This window comes from Argiope bruennichi, chromosome 6 (genome assembly GCF_947563725.1).
Source record: "Argiope bruennichi chromosome 6, qqArgBrue1.1, whole genome shotgun sequence".
Lineage (NCBI taxonomy): Eukaryota > Metazoa > Arthropoda > Arachnida > Araneae > Araneidae > Argiope > Argiope bruennichi.
Window position 1 is genome coordinate 138,987,941 of NC_079156.1, and position 22,523 is coordinate 139,010,463.

The window sequence follows — 22,523 nt, forward strand, 5'->3', positions numbered from 1 at the left end:
TTTTCTGACATTCACTTCGCTTATAATTTTCCTTGCACTAACTCTGTTTCTGGTATTCTTTATGAATTATTTGTTTATGATGATACTAGTAATGTGGGTGAAATATATTTCTTTCAATTTCTTGACTTTTTAAAATCTAATTTTATTTGTTTAGATAGGGAAAAAATCATGTCTCTTTTGGGGGTAACTTTATGTATATATGTAAAACCACATAGTTAGTTTACAATAGTAACTTCAGTTCATTGTTGCTTTACTGCACATGATTTCTTGTTTGTAGAACATTGGTTTGTCATTTTCAACATCATTTAATGAATCATCATTAGTAAATTATTTATATAATTTTATTTCAAGCCATTTTTGTACGAAAGGTAGAATTTTTTAATAATATGCTGGTAAAAATGTATTTAAATGTATTTTGATTGTGGACTTTCAAAAGTGAGTCCACTGAAAGATCAAGGTTTTCAAAAATAAATTAAAGCAAAATTTTCATGTTTGTTAGCAAATATTATGCAAACTTACTTGTTACCATGATAATGCAAAGCTTGTTACTTTTGCTAATGCATACCAGAACTAAATAACCGAAATAAAATTCAGTTTTTACTTCTCTAATACCAAATTTTTAAAGAGAACACATTGTAAGCAGCAAAAATTGGAGTTCAAGCTTTGGCCTAATCTTTGCAATTTAAATCTTCAAAAAACACAGTTTTAGAATGTCTGTGAACATGATAACCCAAAAGAGTTTTGAACTAATATTTCACAATAGTAAATTTTCAAGATTTTTTTATTTCTCTGTTTGTCCCAGTGCAAGTGAATGTAATAAATTCAAATGCAAAAAATTGTATCATAAAATTTGGTACACAGTTTTTGTATCTAAAGTATAGATTAATAAAAAAAATTTTTAATCAAATCAAAGTGTTGACCATCTGTCAGTCTGTTTAATTGCATATGCAGCTTAAATAAATAAAAGTTGTTAAATAATCTTATTTCTAAAATTAGAGCTCTGTGTCAAATTTTGGTTTCACTCACACTATAAAACTTCTAAAATGCATACTTGGTTTGCTTTACTGTACTGAAAGAACAAATGCTTATATGTGAGGCTTGGAAATAAGAATCTGAGTACTTGTGATTTTCATGACCTTGCCTAAGGCATTTAATTTTTAGGCGGGAGGGAAGAGTGATAACACCTTTATTAAGGAGTATGCAATAAAATGTTGGGGAGACATTTTTTTCTTTTTTATATGTGTTGCTGTGCTTATTGCTTCTTCATATGCGTCAGAGTGATGATCAACTTTTCTTTTTTTAAGTGCCTGATTTACAGCAGTTAGTAAAATTTTGATTGTATTTTTTTAAGTTTTGAAAGCAAATTTCTTATTTGAAATTATTTCTTTAATATATTTCTAATGATAATATAATTTTTCTAGTAATGCATTATTAGAAAGAGAGAATGCAAGTAAGAACAAAGTATTGTAAGTCTTGCATTTCACAAAAGAAATATTTGATGAAGTGCTTTTCAAGTGAGTTTTTCAGTAGCTTTTTTTAAAATAGTCAGTAGTTTGTTTAAAATTGTTGAAATGCACAATGAACAAATTTCAAGTAAATTTGCAGCAGTAAGAAATGTTGTTTTGGCAGAGAACAAGTAACTGTGGGAAAGAGAAATACGTTATGTGCTGTACTTTCATCAGAAAGGATAAAATCCTATTCTCATATAGTTTATAGCTAAAATAAATCATTGTTACTCAATTTCAAGAATTTTAATAAGATTGGAATTAATAGGAAAATAAAACTGTCTCAATAATGGTTATGACCATGAATGTTTTAAAATAATAGCTTTTCTAATTTGGTATTGAAATTTCATATCAGAAAGTATCCTCAGATTTGCCATTTGCAAAGCTAAATTCTTTGAATTGTTCTAGTTTTCTCTGCATAATAACATTGTTATACTCTATTTTTGAAAGTGTTGTATACCGAAAATTCTAAAGCAAGTTCTTAATTAAAATTTAATAGTAAATCTCTACATTTCAGCCTGAAAGAAAAACATTTTTTTAAAATAATATAGAAACAAAATATTGCAAAATATAGTTACCAATCATAGACGCTAAAATTGAAACATGTAAAGTTATAAAAGAATGTGCAATTTAAAGAATATTTTATCTAATAATTACTTAGAATTTTTTAAAATTATTATTATTTTTAAAGATCATGAATAACGTTAATATTATAATCTTACAGAATATGGTTTAGAATTGAATCATACTTCATTATCTTCTAACATGTTTACTAATTTACTTACCTAAGGGGTTTTTTTTTCTATTTCTTATAGACAAAAATATGGTATTAATATATATTTATAGCCCCTGGTTTCTTCACCAAACAATGAAGAAATATTTAAATATATTATTGTTATTTAATATGTTGTTAAATTTATTTATTAATTGATATTATTTGCATTCAAAACATGTAGAATTTAATTTACTGCTTATAAAGAAATTTTTACTGTCTATTCTTGTACATTGTGTTACACACACGCATGTGTTATGCCCAATATAACACATTGTGTTATATTGGGCATGCCCAATTGTACTTTGTTATGCTAAAATTATTAGGGCATATCTTGTATATTTTGATGTAGTTATACAATAACAAAACAATTTCAAAACAATACTTTGAGCTAGATTATTTCACATTGTATAGGAAAATATTCTAATGCTATATTTTCCCATCGGGAATTATTTTATTATTCTGTTTTAAGATAATATTTTAAATGTCTCTTGGAACCAGTTTGATTTTGGATTGCACAAAATCAAACTTATGTGCATTTCCTTGAAGTTTTCAGTCATGAATTCAAAATTCTTAAAATTTTCATTGATTTCTGATAATTATATACATTTTATTATTATTATTTATTTATTTTTGATTTTCTTTGAGGGAACTTTATTTCAATTCCTACTATTAGTTCACACCCTCCCTATATATATATCTTGTTCAAATTTTCAATCGTTAATAAAATACTTTTTATCCATCCACTCAAGTTCAAATACATTTTTTTTAAAACTTGTAGTGGATGACACTTCATGTTAATACATTTTTAAAAAATATTAATTTATTAATTAAATTTGTCCATTAATTTCTTTTTGGTCGCCAAATCCGTCGCCAAGCTCTATTTTGCCACTTGATATTGTAATTCTATCATATGTATATACATATTATATTAATTGTAATTATTTAATAAAAAGTAACTAAAATAATTTTTTTATTGTTGACCCAAGTATGAATTGACTTAAATTTTTTTAAATTTATATATTACTTAATTTACAAATATTTTAAGTATTTGAAAATGTTAAAGATTTCATCATCAATATCAAGCAGCATCCGATTAGGATTACAAACAATTTGTAATAGGAACAAAATTCATGACATGTGAAATTGGAACTTATTAATTTTTCTGTATACATGTTTGGATTTAATTCACTTTAAGTCGTCTGAATATGTTATTTTGTATTAATCAATCATTTAAATAAGCTCTTAAGATTCTTTTTTCGAAACAATGCATTTATATTTAATCATTATGAACATTCTTATTATTAATATTCTAGATGTGTATTGTTATTTACTTCATTCAAAATGTGATTATTATATGTTTGCATTAAATGAAATATGAGAGATATAGTTTCTGTGTCCTTAAAATTGGAAATATGAATTTCATATTTTCAGAATGTAGTATTTAATGTATATATATGTAGTGTTAGTAAAATATTAACTGATTTTTAATTTTGGTTTTCACCTCAGTAAAAATACCATTATTCATGGCTTAGTAATAATTTATTATTATTATTGTTATTATTATTATTTGTTTTAAATTAAAAAAACTTTTCAAATCAAGTACAAATTTTATAAAATGATTATCATTAAATTTGAATGGACTCAAGATACATTTTTATTCCATTCTATTACATCAGGATTTACTTCTGTAAAAAAGGGTTGTTGAATTTTGGATTATATAAAATTTAGACTCAATTGAATTTTGGTTTTCATTAAGAAATGAATATCTAAAGAACTTCCAATATGTAATTGAAGATGAATATTCAAATTTCAATTGCACTTCCTTCTTATTGCAGAAAGCTAAATTTTTGGCAGTTGATCAAAGTATAGCGTGGAAATCCATATGGAAAAGGAAATGTGAATAGTTGTGTCCAGTTTCATTCTGTGCTTTAGAAAATGTATAAAGATGAAGTACAGGATATAAAGAAACTTCTATGTGCACATTTTGACTAAAAAGTATTTTGTTTTTTTAAATTGAATAACACAAGTTTTATATTTTCATAAATTTAATTTTATCTTATCATATTGAAGCAATGTATTTGTGTTTTAAAAAATGAAGAATTTGATAAAATTATACTTATTGTAAAATATCTGAAGTTTAATTAATTTGTTAATTTTTTATAAATTTATTCACATATTTCTAATATTTTTTACTGGTTTATTTCACTCTATTTGCAATCATTTTTATAACTAAAGGGTTATTAATTACTGTCAGTCTACTTTAAATAGAATATTGAAAAATACCTGCTTCCTTTATTAATAAGAATTCTATATTTGCAATGTTATTATTATTATTTTACATTAAATTACTCTTTTTATGACAATTAAAGATTATGCTTTGATTTCTTAAATATTTTGTATTGTTCACCATCTCGATAAATTTATTGGTAATTAAATATTGAAATATAAAACTTTATTTACATTTCAATTATTGTTATTATGAATATCTTTGTGCATATAACCATAGTCCATAAGTTTGTTTCTTGCTTTTGCTTAGTTAATTATGCATTTAGAATTATTATTTATATATAAACTATCATTTATTTGAAAGAAATGACACATGGAATAAATAGAAGCAAATAGTTGCATTTCTTTAGCATTATACAAAATAATATTTCTTTTGGCCTATTATTTTGTACTATCCAAACCTGGATAATTTTATACTTGATTTATTTCATGCAAAATTTTCACCCTTGACAATAAAAAATTTTTAGTGCTTTTAAAAGCATAAAAAAGTATCAAAACAATAGCTTATATAGAGTTTAATCGTGATTTATCTTTGTGAATTAATGAAAATAAAAGTTTAATTTTTAATTATTATTTCAGTTTGATTATGTGAAATAAGAAATTATTGAATTAAATACAAATATACATTATAGTTATGTATTAAATAGACCTGATTTCAATTAATAAAAGTTTTTTTCTAATTGCAGTAATTTATTAAATGCAATTATATATATATATTATAATTAATTTAATACAGTTAGGAAGTTTTTAGTTAAAATCAAATTATCCAAGGACAATGGTTTAATGATATTAATGTTCATCTTTCATCTGCTACACAAAATAAACTTTGGTTAAATACTTTTATAAATAGTGCTTATATCTTTTTTAAATATTTTTTTTTATTTGCACTAGTTGATTTTGGGCACTCCTTGCTCAATATGCCGATCCAAATGGCCCCTTACTTCATTGAATCCATGACTCCCTTTTCTTACTGACTACATTAATAAGAAGAGGGCAATGACTGGAATAGAAATTATAAATGGTGAGAATATCGATGATATATGCTTATTTGCTTATAGTTTATTTGTTACAAAAAATGCATATGCATTGAATGTTTTTGTTTTTTTCTGTATGCTTTATGCTGATGCAATATAAAGGCTTGATAAATTCTAAATGCTATGCAATTTTCTTGTTATTAAATTTAACTTACTATAATTGTTTAAACAAATAACAAGCTATTAAATAAATAAAAAATTACCTAATTTCATTTTTTAAAAGATGATAATTATTCTTTAATAAAATACTCATTAATTAAAAAAGTATGGTATTTCACTCATTTATACACCGATATGCCTAATATAAATAAATTAGCACAAAATATAATGAGATAGCATTTCTGTTCCTTACTTTCTGGTTTAAAAAAAGTTCCTTTATTACTATAGCATTTATGCTTTCATATATTATTTTATATATTCTGACTTAATTATTTATTGTTTACATTTGATTATTCTTTTTTTATATAACCTACTGAAAATAGCAACTCTTCAGAAGAAAAAATTGGAGAAGAAAACTGAATGTTTTCTTAATTCTTATTTAAAAACAAACAATTATGTCTTTATTTAAAATTTGATTTATTTTAGTCAGTATGTAAATCAAGTAGTTAAGTTAAGATAAATAAATCTAGTGTGCACAATATGCAACTGAGTTAAAACTGAGTCTGCTTTTCTGTTCATTAGTGATGGCCTAGGCTGCAAGGGAGACTTAATAGTGGGAAGTTTGTTCTCCATTTCTAGGTGCCACTACATCTGCCACTAGGAATAAAGAAGCATTTTAGCATACTTCTTTAAATCAATGGAGTAGTTGTTTTTATTAGAACATTTGAAATCTTCTCATTTCTGTCAAATTTATTATAAAAGAATCTTATATTAAAAAACATTAAAAAAGTATTTATGAAGAATTATTATTCTATTGTGCAATTTAAAATGAAGAATTAAATAAAACTCTTATCTTTATTTTTGTCCTTCAGTCTGTAAGTTATTGAGTGAATATAATCCTCCTTCTTGAATGATTCAGTGTACATATTTGGAGGCATGGAAAGCACTTTCTTCTTGGGGAATTTTTTAAAATTTATTGCAGACAAAGTGTTCTGTTGCCAGAATTAACAGAAATATATATATTTTTTTAAATCTCAGGTTCTTAAAAGAAATTCTTTTTATCTCAATTTCTTAAAATTTTTCTTTAGAAGAAAATTATGTCTATTGATCATAGCATTTTTTAATAAGCAATAGAAATTTTTTATCCTGTAGTTCCAAGACATGAGCTTTTGGGATCTTGATTTCCTCTTTAGAATATTTTGAGATATTATATAATTTTCAGGATTTTATTTAGATTTTTAATTTACTTTCAGAGATCATTATGATAAATAAATTTGCTTGAATTCAAAATCCAATTTAATGCCACTACTGCCGAATTAAAAAATCTTATTAGATGTTCTTGTTATTTGAAACAAAATTTAGGATTGTGGAATTCAGTTTATGTTCCAATGAAAAATAAATATCCTAAGTGCTAAAATTCAGATAATTTTAATTCCATTTTCTGCTTCTTACTTGTGAGAAGCTCAATTTTCAGTAGTTGAATAAAATAAAAGAATAGTGTGAAAAGCAATATGATAAAGGAAAAGAGAATTGTTAGATCCAAATAAAATATCTGAATTAAGTTAATCATAGATTTTATTTGGGTCTCAACAAGGTCATTCATTATTTATATTTATTTAACTTTACAAAAAGTATCAATTATCTTATAAATTTTTTTTTTTGAATTATAATCAGTATGGCTTCTGAAAAATTTTTTAAGGGGAAAAAAATGTATAAATTTGTTTCCTTTCCTTATAGTAAAATTTTCATCCTAGTAAATACTGTATGTCTCATCAACTTAAAAAGAAATCTAACCTAAATATCTAATTAACATTATTTGAAAAATTTTAAATATTGAATGCGTGCACTTACAGAAAATTTATATACAGATATCTTAAATTCTGTTGGATAAAAAAAAAAAAAAAAAAAAATGGAAAACAAATTATTGCTATGTTGCTTACCATTTTGTTTGAATGACTGCAAATACAAATATCTTTTGTAGTATTATGCTTCTTAGATGTCAATATTTAAATAAACTATAAATATGAAAAGAGTTTTTGTATGAACTTTCAAATCTTGTACTCCATTAAAATTGTATAGAAATGTAAATTATGTCAAAGACAATTTTTGGTGGAATATTTAATAACAGCAGCTATAAAATAGGAACAATATAACATATTTGTTAATATCTGTTATAGTTCAGTGTGTGCAATAAGTTTCAGGAATGAGTCAGTTTAGTATTCTATTTGAGTTGCAAAAATTAATGTAATATTCTTATTTTAATATTTCTCTTTCACTTTATTTCTTTCATAATTTTTTTATTGTTCCTTAATGGATTTGTTTTTACAATTAGAAAAAGAAATGTATTGAAATCTAAACAAAATTCTAAAACTGCTTCATGCAATAGTTGCAGTTATGCAATATTTCAGTTATTGAACTGATATTTGAAAAAAAGTTGAATTTCAAATGAAAAAAAGAATTAATTCCTGTCACATGCTATTTCAAAGGGGGAGGGAGGCATGATAGTTTATAATACTTAGATCAAGTATAACAATTGATGTGTCTTTTTCCTGGAAAGAAATATTTTTTTCTAGTAATAATAATATTTATTAATTTTAATGATATAAAATGAATAATATGTTCATTTCCTTGAGTTGTCAATAAAACATACTTATTAATAATTCAGTGAAAAATTGTTAAAGCAGTGGAGCGAAATCCAAAAACAATCATTGTCTTATGTGTGTGTATATGTAATAATTTCAATTTGTCCACATTCTAAAAATAATTATTTTCTAATCATTTGAAGTTGAGCTTCACTTTTTCTTTAACATCTAAGTTGTGCAAGCTTATATTTTCTCTTGATGACTTTTAACACCTATTGAAACCGAAAATTCTTTCTTAAAAAATTCTATTTTAATTATATATAAGCTGAAAACATTTCTCATTCACTTTTCCTTCCTCTTTGGATTGTACATTTTACTGCTCATTGTTCTTACAAAAAAATCGTAATGATGGATAAAAATCGAATTTTTTGCACATCATATGCATATAGCAAATTAAAGGCTAAAATATGTTCAGAAAATCATTATAAATTGCATTAAAAATACAACACTGTAAATTTAAAGAAACAGTCAAATTTTGATCACCTATGTGTCCCCTGATGAATCCAATTATCATCATCATATCCAATAATAGTTCCTGTATAGATTTTGTGATTCTGTTCATTTTTTTGAATGCTCTTTAATTGTGAGTAACTTCTTTCAAATAACAAACTTGTTTTAAATATTACCAGTGAATATCTTTGGTTTTTATCTTGAAATGTTCAAAAATGACTGTCATCAAAATGCTTATCTAGTCTTGTGCTAATCTTTTATATATAAAACAATTTGTTCTCTATAATGATTTCTTGCTAAATCTCTTTTATTTTGGCATTTTTATAAATTGCTTTTATTTTGAGTTCAAATGTTTTTATATTCTTTTTGTTTTTCATTGCTTTATTTTACTTAGAATGTTTTGTCTCTGAGAAACTGATAGCATGTCTTTTGCATTTTCATGATTTATAGAAATGAAAATGACATAACATTTGATATTAATCTGAAAGTTGCAATGGTATCTTGCTCTACAAAATGAATATATTTTTTTTCTTTGTTTGTTTTCTTGTTAAGCAGATAATAATCTACCCTGGATTTACTATACCCTGATTAAGTCATTAATTCATTAAAACAGTAATTTATACTACTTATTTATTTGTGTGCCATTCATGCTTATTCATCAGTTATAAAGCATTCTATAATTTGATACTTTAGAAATAAATTGTCATTCAAAATTTTAGATTTAATACAATTTGTGAAAGCATTCATCTTTATGAACTTAGTAGCCAATAATGTTCTCTAATTAGATTATTGACAAGCTGTCCAAATTTTTGAATAATAATTTCAACTTTTTCCATGTCATCTTCAGCTGCTACCCTTATTTTGTGTCTTTTTATATTTTCAGTACTATTCCTTTGCAATTTAAATCCTGTTATCTATCTGTTGCCTTTGCACTCTATGAAAACTTTTGCAAATTTTTATGTCACTTATTTTATAATAATGCTAATTCATTTTGTCCACTGCTCCACATTTAATCTGAAAATTAAATGTTTCAGCTTCAATATTGTTGTTGTTATTTTGTTGACCATTATTATTTGTTGTTATAATATTATCATTATTACTTGTTGGCCAAAATTATTTTTTAACCACAAAGGCCAGTAAGCTTTCATTCTTGCTGATATTTGGCTCCATTAATACTGATACTTCTTTTTATTCAGAATTCTGGGAACTTCATTATTTAAGTTCTCCTGAAGTTTTGATTTATTTTAGCAACAAGCACTTTATTATGCCTTCATAAATTTATTATATTTATTTATTATCTTCTAAAAGTTATTATATTTTGCAAATAAAAAATTATATTCCAATAACAAGTTATTTTTAAATGTTTGTGATATAATTTATATTGCATTCTGATAGCATAATGATGATAACTTTACCCTTACATTTGCCATTATGATAACATAACCTATACTATTAAATTAATAATATGAATTTCTTAATTATTGGTAATGTTAATTCTGTAACTGTTGATAATGTTAAGAGTTACTGCATGCATTGTTATGTTCTTATAATTTCTAACCTGTATATTTTCATTCTTGCATGAAAATTTTAAAAATATTTTTCCAAATGGTCCTCAATTGCTGAGAACAATTTTTTCTTCTGACACAATTGATGTGATGCATTTGCCCTTCAAAATCTTTAATTAAATTTTTCTTTAGTATATGAACTGTGCAGTATCACAATTATTGTGAAACTTCTTAAAAATATTTTTCAAACTAAATGTCTCTTACAAGTAAATGCCTGTTGCTATAGCAGCATATTGCAAATAAAGCTTGAATGCAATGGCAAAATCGATCTCCCATTTTCTTTCTTGATACTTTATTCAGAAATTTGGAACTTAGGATTACTTACTAGCCTAAATTTAATATTTCAGTATTTTTCCTCTTCTGAGAAATTTTCATTTCCAGAAATACAATTCTGTTTTGCACCTATTTCACATATTAAGAAAATCATTTAAGTTGCTGAAAAATTTTTAACTCATGTAAAACAATAACATTAATTATGAATTTTTCAATTCTTTAAATTAAAAAAATCTTATCTAAATCTATATCTAGCATTTAACTTCTATCTGAAGACATTTATGTATTTATCACCTCATCTGTAATATGAAGATCACAAAGTTAGATTTATTGTTAAATTTAAAAGTGATATAAAATTTTATTTTTAAAATATTCAATTGTACTGGAATATTTATGTTATTGTGTCACAATTCTTACTTCTCTTTTTCTGCCCAAAATTAATAACTGCTTTAAAAAAAAAATCTCATCCTTGTTTCTGCAAAATTTTCTTTTTAAACTTTTTTATATGAATAGTTGAATTTAGAACATACCATACAGAAATGATTAATAATGTTGTCATTAAACATAATATGTGTGTAATATCAACACATTCATGATAAATTTCATTGGAATAACTAGGACATTAACTCATTCGCTGTTGTTCCTGTAAAATATGTTTGAGTTCTTTTACTATCATTAGTTGAAACCTCAAATCTTGAAATAACTGACCCAAAAACATGTATTTTCTTTTGATTGTTGTATTAAATACATTAATTTTGAATGCAAAATTTTGTACTTTTATTCTAAACGTTACATGAACATACTATTACTAGAAACTGTAACATATGAATTTTGTAAAAAAGGGTATACATACAAAATAAAGATTTCTAACTAACCTACACATAACTTTTGAACAACAAAAAAAATTGCTTTTGCCACCATTTCTAAATATGTGATTTTTATTAAACTTATATCAATCCATGTACTCAAAGGATTTAGAACATTGTAAAAGTTGATGGAAAAGATATGGTTTTTTTTTTTAGATTTTACTCTGATCTTGATTAGATCAACCTCCACACCCAAACATGAAATATTTTTATTAGGCCTGAGTATATATTAAAATGACTTTTTTACTTTGGGCTTATGCTCATTAGAAGAATTCGCCAACTGACGAGGGAGCATTATTGTAATGGAAGTCAAATCTGGCATGATGTCCATTTTAAAATGCATTACTCATCTTCTGTTCCTTCTGTAGAAGGTAGTTTTTATATTTAAGCTCCAGTGAAAATTGTATTAGAGATTGTTTTATTTCAAATTAAAATTTTCTTATCACAAATTTGTGATTTATGCTAATACTCACATCTTTATTTAGTTTGTTGCAATACCATGAAAATGAAATAATTGTAAAGTTATAATTTTTATTATAATTTTGTGATGAATTCTTCAGATATTTTTTGAATCTTGCAACATCTCTTTCATCATGTCTGATGAAATTCCTTTGGTTTATTTCCGTTTTCAACATATAGATGGTATTAATCTGAAGTAAAATAAATTTTAATATTCAATCAAGGCAATAATTCTAGCTACTCAATTTATGCATACTGATTCTTTTCAATTTCACAAATTTTATCTGTATCTTCATAATATCCCTGAAAGTGATGCTTGTAAAATTTATCCTTCTAATTTTTTGTTGATAACATCCATAATTTTTATCTCTTTATTAAGAAGTCTTTAAATATAGTAAGTCTTTCAGAATTCACAAGAATGTTATTTAGAATTAGTCTATCATTCAAAATTTTGACATCTTTCTTTATTTTTAGCTTTGGTCAGAAAAATATTATTGCCAGTGACATCTAATTACAATAAAATATACATAATGTCTACATTACTTCTGTAGCTACTTTTTATTGAAATACTTAAATTGTTATTATTATTATTTTGCAATGCAACAAAACACAACGTTTTTAGGAATTGCTCATTCAGTCAAAATAGCATTGTTTAATTCTCTCAATATTTAATAAAACTTTAAATGTCTTTAAAACTTGAATTATCCAAACAGCTGTTACAGACTTCTCGATACTATGCCATCTTTATTTGTTATTTAAAAAGAAACACAGAACATTTAACTGTAGTAGTTAATATATTTTAAAATATTTATCATATAAATGTGGAACAACAGAAACCATAATTTTTTTTAATTAAATATTTTTTTTTAGTATTTTATTGTCAATTATATCAACACCTCTTCTAGACATTAAAGAAATTTAAAAAATTAAAAAAAACTGTTTATGTTCTGTTTTTTTACATATGAATTCTGTATTGCTGCATACTGGTATTTTAAATTTAAAACTTGTTCTCTCATAGAAAATTGCTTTATACTCGTATATGTATAAATATATAAGGATGATGAAACTGTTGATTCTGTGAGACTTTAATATATAGAGTTATCAATTTAAAACATTGTAACTTTATTCTTCATGAAAAAGCTTTTTTCAACTGTAAAATTTCTGTGAGACACATATTGTGATAGTATTAGAAAATTTCTTTGATTTAAAAATAAAATGTTTTACCCTCTTAATATTTACTTATTAGCATAGGTAATGTCCGAATGAAGACAAGATACTTAAATTTAGATATAAAGTTATATTTAATATTAGTAAAAAAAATTTCTAAATTTTACTGCAAATTATGACTTTACTAATATAGAACAATTTACTATAAGTATTTAAATATTTAATTTATAATGTGTAATGTTGGCTCAGATCTTTGGACTACCTGAAGATGAAGGTTATTTATTGAAAGTAAGATCTTGCAGTTTTATTTCTGTCATGGAGCTAAAATATTCATTTTATTTGATTATTGCTTCTGTCAATATCTTAAATTAACCTAAAGGATCCATAAACTGTGATAAGTAATTTAGATTCTTTATCAATAATGTTCTGCTATATTCTTGAATTTTTGAATGGTTGAAAAAAAAATTTTAGTTAGTCATAATATCTAAATCTGTAACAACTTATAGATGAAATGAGAGAATTAATAGTAAGAGTGATATTTCAAAAAATAGATACTTTTTTATTTATTTATTTTTAAATTTTAGTACTTTGGAAAAAACATTTGTCTAAAGACAACATTTAAAATCTTCAGTTAAATTATATAAACAACTTTGATAAAAGTCCTAGAATGACTTATTTTATATTTGGCTGAAATGAGTGAAGCATTGGTATTAGTATTTTTGTGTTTTGTTGTACTGTTTTTAAATACTTAAATGACTTAAGTTATCAATCGTCTGTGTTTATTATTAAGGATTTTTATTCTTTTTAATGACAGCCAATTAGTTAGATTACCATGTAAGAGATTCAGATTTGTTTTATTTTAAATTCACCATTAAGTCACAAATTTCCACTTAAAAGATCTTGATTGATACTATACTCTGTTGTGCAGTTAGTGTTTCCTTTTAACTCAACATAGTTTGATTGAATGTTGTATTTTATATATTATCCTTATTTTAAACTTCTTAGTTTTCTTAAATTTTACTTCCGTCCCTATCTTCCTCTAGGTGAACACACATGTATATTTTCTTTCTGAATGTATTCAGTATATCTTCATATTGAAAGTCTTCTAATTTTCTATGAGTCTATATTTCTGTATTGTTTCTGATTTTTCATTCCCTTTTTAATTATTTGAAAACATGGATAACATATATAAATGAACAAACATATAAATGATAGTAGTACTTTATTTTGAACTGTTCGACATATCAAGTTTTAATGAGCATTGTATCACAGAGGAATTTGCTTTTTAGCCTTCTCAATTTCTTGCTAATAAGTGAATCTACTTTAATAAGGTTACTTAAATGTAAAAATTGTGAGAAACTACAATAATGGAAGTTGAATGTTTAATTTAGAATTAATGATATTGTATACACATTTCTGAAAACAATTTCCTGACAATAAACAATACCAAAGTATTTTTCAATTTTAAATTTTTTTCCAACCAGCTTTAAAATTGATCAATTCCTACACTCCTCATAATTCCAGCATTTTATAAATTAAAAAAAATGAATTGCATACAAAGTTCTCAAACATCTTTTTGTGAAAGCATTTAAGTAAATGCTTCTGCTAATTATCTTTTGAAACTTAATGTATTACAGTTACTTTTTATTCGGCTTTTCAAGTATAAAAAAGAAAGTTTTTATGGTTTTTTTTTTTTTTTTTTTTGCATTTAATTTTTTTTCTAACAGCTTCTCAATATCATTTATTTCATTGTGTGTATTTTTTAAAATATTTTCGAACTGACAAAAGCTCCAGTTTGATTCGATTTAAAGACAGTGCCATCGACTTCAGTTCATTGTAAAAAAGCACTATAGTATATGGAATCAATAATCTTATAAAGTTTTAAAAAATTAAATATTTTCTAAAAAATTAGTACTTTTGACTGTGTGTTTTAATTATATGTTAGCTTATATGTGAATATACAAATCTTGAACTTTTCATATGTGAATGAACTTTTAATATTTTCATTTGAGTAACACAAGGGAAATTTTATTTGATCAAAGAAGATTTAAATAATATATTTTTAGTGTAATAATTAGGTGAATGGTTACAGAAACTTTTTAAATTATGCTTTAAAAAGATTTTAATTTTTAGAAGGTATTTAGAAGTTACTTTCTATTCTTCATTCTTTCGGGCCTTTCAAAGATATTGAGATCTTCTTTTACATGTGACGATATTTTAATGCAAAGTGTGAAACAATTTATTAAGTGTCTTGTTTTACATTCATATATATTACTACAAAGTTATTTTTAGTCACATACTTTATTTATTAATTCTTAATAATGCTATAAATGATAGTTATTTTCTAAAATGTTGGTACATTTATAACTCTGCTTCCAGATATTGTTGTCTGAAAATTTTTTGATACAAGTTTCCAAATTTTTTGATTGATAAAATCTTGCCTTTAAGATTGGAAAATCTTTTCTTTTTTTTTTTTCTTTAAGGGCCATTTTTACTAAAGATTCATTGTATTAAATAGAACATGATGCACCTTAAATCTGTCATTGTGAGTCAGATGTCCTCATATTAAGAGGTTCAGCATCAAATATCTTTTTCATTATCTAAACATTTCTAGATCTTGTAAAACTTTAATCTTCATATTGCTTCAAAAATGAGATGTTCCTCTAAATTAAATTTGTCAAAATTTTATAAGAATAGTTTTTCAAAATAAATTTTACATTTTAATTTTTAGAACTGGTGGACTAATTTAGGTTAATGAGAAATACCAAAATGAAATGGATATTTTTTTCCTAAAAGAAAGGCTTTAAAAAATTGTTAATAGTTAATTATTATGTCTTGTATTTGTAAAATGTATTTTTTTAAACCTATGTATTTTATTTTTATAAAGCAATTATTTTATCAACAATGTGAACAGCTTCAATAATTGGGGGGGGGGGGTCCTTAAGAGCAGATTATTGGCAGTGTTCTTCAAATATGAAACTTTTTTTATCTTTGATTTTGCTCTAATGATTTTTTTATTTATAAAATTTTTAGCAATATTTAAAATAGTGATAATATTAAATGGAAGTGTGAATTTTTTATAAATAGTATAAAAAGTTGAATGAAGTGAAACTTTTAGATTAGTTAAAAGTTTTTGTGTACTAAATTTCTCTCAATGTTATGCTCATTATTTTATTTAGAATTATATTAACTTCGAAAATATTACAGTGGAGAGGACTATTCTGTGAAAGTGATACTATATCATTTATTTGGTTCTACTCTGAATAATCATGAAAACAAGTGTTTACTGATTACCTACTGAAAGAATCAGTCATTATGTCATTACTGCTTCTGATGCTTCTAAAGATCTTCTGCTACTTAAAGATCTACTGTTTAGAAGATATTCCTCATCCTCTGCTTATTTAAATGACCTTGTTCTTTACTGTTGCATCAAGTATATCTTGGTTGTAGAAATGTTAATTGCAATTAATTTATTTTGTTTGATTAAAATAGAAGTGAAGTGTTTCTGTGAGGCACTGTGGAATATATGAATTTCTGTAAAAATAAATTAAGATATTTCTTGTTTTTTTTTAATTGTGCTTCTTACATATCTATCTTATTTTTCTGTGTTTATATAATCTTAGAAATAAATATTTTAGAAAGGCAAATCAAAGTTAGAATAGTGAGAGCTAATAAATATTGATCGAAATTTATTCAAACTTAATGCTGATTATATATCCTCAAAGAATATTATTATTCATTTATACTCTACTCTTAAGATATTTCTTTTCATTGTTTTTTTTTTTTGTCTTCCTGCCATGTAAAGGGGAAATTATTTTTCTTCATAATATTATTCCTCATAACACTTACTGTAGCCTATGCTCTTGTTGATTTTAGAGGCTTTTTGCTTGTATATACCTCTAAAAGCTTATTCTTATGATGTTTAACTATTTAAAAGTGGGTATTTAAGGCAGTGTGCCCTATAGTATGCAGTGAAGCATAATTGCATCTCTTTTGTTTCTTAAATTTATTGTTCAATAGTTGGAATAGTAATAAGATAATTTACTTGTTTCACGTTTTTTCAAAAGTGAAAGAAAAAAATGTAGTAATTTTCAGGTAATAACAAATTTTTTTGTATTATTATTTTTAGAATTAGAATTTTTTTTTCTATCCTGTATTAACATGAATTTATATAATTGCTACTAAAAAAGTGAAAATAATCCCACATTCTTTTAAATATTTGTATTGGTGAATTTTTAATGCTAGTTATTAATGCATATATTTTATTAATATTTTCCAGTGTCTCTGATCACAGTGATGCATATGCAAGTACCAAAAGTCTCTCAGCTGGTCTAATTTTTGGTATCTATTTAGTTAGTCATTTTGTTGGATTTATTATAAGAAAAGGAACTGTTTGAAAACACAGGTAAGAACAAATAGGCTTAGTTGCCTGGTTTTGTGTTTATTTATACTGAATTGAATGTCTAAATCTGGAATTATTTTTACTATATATTTTTTAGATAGAATTAAGAAAGTATGAATGCATTTATGTATGTGTGCAATATTATAGAAATGTATGACTGATATTGTGTAATGAATGTTATTACAATTCTAAAACAAAGATTAAAATTGCATTTAGCTAAAAATTTTAAAATTGTTGAATTTGATTTACAATTCTCTGACCTGTTGTCATTTATGTTATTCTTATATCCTTCATTAGTGCACATCAATATTTATCATAACATGAAATAATGGAATAGTTGTTTTTCTTATTTAATTACAGCACAGTTTTCTTTTAGATGAATTGTTTTTTAATATGCATTTTAAATGTAATGTAAAAAGGATAAATTGCTTTAACATACTCTGAAGGGAAACAATTTTTAAACTTCATTGTTGTATTCTTTAGCATTCAAGTATATATTAAGAAATTAAACTTGAACTATATACGATTTATTTATTTTATTTTGCTAATTATCATTTGATTTCAAATTATAAAGAAATTAATTAAAAAGATTTTTTTATCTGGATTAGTTGCTTTGTTCAGATCAATATTTTTAATGGATATACTTTTATTCATCATATGGGATGATAATAGTACTTACAAAAGAACCAATATTTTTTAATGATAAATTAAGGAATTGCAAGGTACAAAATGGTATAAAAATTTAAATTTTTTCAAGAAACAGGTGTTAAAGTTAATCTCTGATATAAAATTACTTACAGACTGATGATTAATTTCTTTTATTATTATTATTTTACTCAATTTTTAATTTGTATAATCAAGATTAAAAGCTCCACTTTTTTTTTATTTGCTTATAATAATTTTCAGTCATATAGTTATATCCATGTATATGCGATAGATATTAAAATTGATGCAGCTATACACAAACAGTACCAATTATCAAATACATTAACTTGACTACCACATAGGCTTAACCATCCAAGCGATCAGAATTTAAAAAAAAATTCAATATTCATTTCCTCAGTAACTGATTTCTTAATAGCCACCTTCAGTAACTATTGGTTAACTGACTGAGATAAATTTAAATTAAATATTTTATGCATAGTTTGGTATTAGAAAATGTATAAGGATGTGTCACAAATTATTTGGAGACTTCCACTATGCATTTTGATCTGACAAGTATTTTTATCTAGTGAGTTGTTTATCAAACAATCTGTTTTTAAAATTTCATTTTTATTCCATTACGTTATTTAACAAAATAATATTATTATAGAGTTGTACTTGTATTGTGATTATTAATGTTAATTTTTCTATAAAATTATTTACTTATTTCTGAATGAATCATTTAAGGTTCTTTCAATTGTGTTTGTAATCATTTAATATTAAAAACATCATTTTTTTCCCATCATTCTATTTTGAAAATAGTGAAATGTCAGTTACACTTCCCCTTTAAATAAAGATTCTGTATTTGTAATTTTTTATTGAATGAAATATTTTGTAGAAGAAGATTAAAGAGTTCTCATTGATTTCTTAAATTATTCTATAGATCTTTGTCCATGATAAATTTAATTTTTATGAACTGTTAAAATATAGAGATTTATTTACATATCAGTTTTTATTATTATTTACTTGTCAGCATTTCTTCTGATTATGAAAATCTTTATGCATATAATTGTAGCAAACATGATTTTATGTTAATTTTGCATTTAGAATTACTAAGAGTTGCACTTGCTTTCTTTTATTCAAATTTTGATAACCTTATATTCTATTTTTAACATGTAATAATTTTTTACTAGTAAGTATAAATTTAATTTATGTTACTTTTAAGAATACAAAAAAGTATCAAAAGCACAACTTATATGAAATAAGAAATTATTGAATTAAGTATTAATTGCAGCTATATGTTGGATGATCATAATTACAATTTTTAAATATTTTTAATGTTTTCACCAAATTTATATATTAATTTAACTAATCTATATAATATAATATTAAATAATCAGTTAATGCAATGAGAATTTTTAGGATAAAATAATCAAATCATGTAAGAACAACTTATAAGGATGTTTATATTCATTTATTTTATGACTAATTTTGCATTCCTAAACAAAATAAAAAGGTTAATCTTCTTCAATCTTATACGTTTTTATAACAAATTATAGCTATTTTTTTATTTATTGATTTAATTTAATTTTCTTTCATTGTCAATAGGCTGCTTTGAATATACATTGAGCTAGGTGCAAGCTTTCCCATGTAGCTTTTCTTTCCTCTAGTGTTCATGACTTCTACCTTAAACTGACTTCTCAATAGGAATATAACCTTGGTCATAAATGTGTCTGTACTAAAATTACAGATGAGGAGTACATCCACTTCTTCAGTTAAAAAAATATATTTGAACCATAATAATGTTTTTAAGAATTAAATCTGACATGTTTTACAGTACTTGCATTATTTTATCATTCAATAGAAAGTACTTATTCTAAATTAACAATTTAATAAAAAAGAAAATTTGATAATTATAAATGTTTTTCCTTTTGAAACAATGAATGTAAGCTGTTATAGAAGGCACAACTAATAGATAGAATAATTTAGAATTTATCAAAGTCCATCAAATAATTCATATAAACAAATGTTGCATGGCACATATAATTAGAATTCAATCCAAACAGTTGAAAAGACTCTGAAGACTCTTTTAATTGAAATGGCTCTTACATTAAAAAAGCTAACATCTATCAACTATGAAATCACTGATTACTTTTTCAGAGCTTAAATGTTCAGCGGAATTAAGTTTTAAAAAATGTGTCTGTGAAATAATAATCTTATTTACAGTATTTTTTAAGTACTATTTGATGAAACAATGAAGTAAGTTTGAACTTCGTTTCTATACTGGTTTTTTTAGGAAACTGATTTAAGAACGAAATTAGAATCTTGCTTCAATTTATATTTATTAGAATTTCCTAAAAGTCACTTTCAGTTCTATTAATGTGATATGTATATTTCTTGATTTTTGTCATGTCTTATTTCTTTTATTAATATTTTGTTCTTTCTTAATAGGTTTTCTTTTACAATGAGGATAATAACTGTGTTGAAACTAAATGTTGTTTCCCTTTGTATGGATTTTCTGCAGAAAGTAAAACTACTCTTAAAGGTAATTTATTTAATTTAAAATAGAAAATATTAATTGTTTGTAATATAAACTTGTATTATCTTTTTTTATATAATTCTTTTATAATTCATTTTTTGCTCCTTGAATATGAAAGAAATTAATATTTTAACTCTGATAATTCTGATTTCCCTATGTGACTGATTTCAGGCAGCTGAAATTGTTTTATTTATCTTTAGTAATTACAACATAAAAACATTATATAATTGTTTTGAGCTAATGAAAGTTCTATAAATGCTATTCATGGGTTGATCTGTATTCTTTTAGTGTGTGCAATTTTGTATTATTCATAGGTTATAGTGATTTAATTATTCAGAAAATAGTAATTTTTCTTATAATATTACTTTTGAAGGAGAACATAGCTATCACCATCTCTATTGATAATATTCAATTTGAATTTGTTTGATTGCTTTAAAAACATTTAATACTGTTTCTTTTTGTGATTACTTTATGCAATACTATTATTACTTATTAATTATAGCTAAATTTCATATTGGTATAAATTGATAACCAAGACAGGCATTGTGGAAGACATAAAAGTAATAAAGCAGTTTTATAAATGTGCATTAAAATTATCGTTGAGCATGAAAGGCATTAAAAATAATCTTTAAGATAAAGATAGTTACAATAATTAACAATATTTTTTTACGTATGGTGCCTAAAAGTACTATTCCTTTTGCATACATATTCTATTAATTAAAAAAAGACTGTAAAGTATTATTCTACTTATTAATGACTTCAAATTAAATATAAATAGTTAAATGACTTAGCTAAATTTTTTATACATATGTTATCTGTAATGAGTTATAAAATAATTAAAATGAATTTTTTTCTGAGAGTTAAAATTAATTATTGTTTAATTAATTATAACAAATGTGTTACATTCAAATTGTGATTCAATACTGTACCATAGATTAATATATTAAAGGTGCATATTTGGGGGGGGGGGGTAAGGGTTAAAATTCCATGAAATATTAAATATTTTTGTTATTGTGAAATGATGAAATCGCTTATTACTATTAAACTATGCAATTATTGAATTGACTTTTTTTAAAAGTCAAAAATGGATTGTGTTGAATTTGAAATATAATTCCTATCACATACTAATACATATTTATAAAAAATCAGCATTCATTGTGAATAAGATTTACATTAACCCTTATTTTCATTTTGTATAGTATACCATACATACAACTTTATAAAAATATACTACCACTATAAAATAATTTTTAACTTAGTTTTATTAAACGATTTTTATTACACGTTTTTTTTTAAATTTATTTTTTGATGTTTTTTTATAGTGCAAAAAAGCTATCTATATACATTTTTTTTTTTTTTTTTTTTGCTTTTCTTCAGAAAAGCAATCTTGCCACGATAAGGGTTAAATGTCACTATTGTTTTATACTTACCTAAAATTGGATATGTTTAATCTCTAGGTTTTCATGGCTTAAGTATTGGTATTGCTTTGATGTTTAGTGTTTCAGAAAGTTCAAACTGTACTATTTTTGATAACGATATGATTACTAATATGATAACGATACAATAACGATAACTGAACGATATGATTTGTCAATAAAACATACTTATTAATAAAGTAAATTAAAAAATATTAAAGTAGATGAATGAAATCCAAAAATAATACTTGTCTTCTGTGGTATGGAAATATTTTTAAACTTTCAATTTTATAAGTAATTTATAAAACCGAATTGTTACATTCAAAAAGGCAAATGTAGTTATGCTTCATATATTGGAGTCTCCTCCTATCATTATCATCATATCCAGGAGCAATTCTTTCATG

At 24.0% G+C, this 22,523-nt stretch overlaps 1 long non-coding RNA gene across 2 annotated transcripts in view; it reads left to right on the forward strand.

Annotated features, from left to right (window-relative positions):
* LOC129972141 (uncharacterized) overlaps positions 1–22,523 on the forward strand; it is a 47,180-nt gene that overhangs the window by 2,815 nt on the left and 21,842 nt on the right. Inside the window, exons 2-6 of one of the 2 annotated variants that reach the window (XR_008784834.1) lie at positions 1,422–1,514; positions 4,116–4,275; positions 5,458–5,587; positions 17,401–17,526; positions 20,617–20,710. This is a non-coding gene — a long non-coding RNA (uncharacterized LOC129972141). The remainder of the gene's footprint in view (positions 1–1,421; positions 1,515–4,115; positions 4,276–5,457; positions 5,588–17,400; positions 17,527–20,616; positions 20,711–22,523) is intronic. The other variant, XR_008784835.1, reaches the window with a different exon arrangement.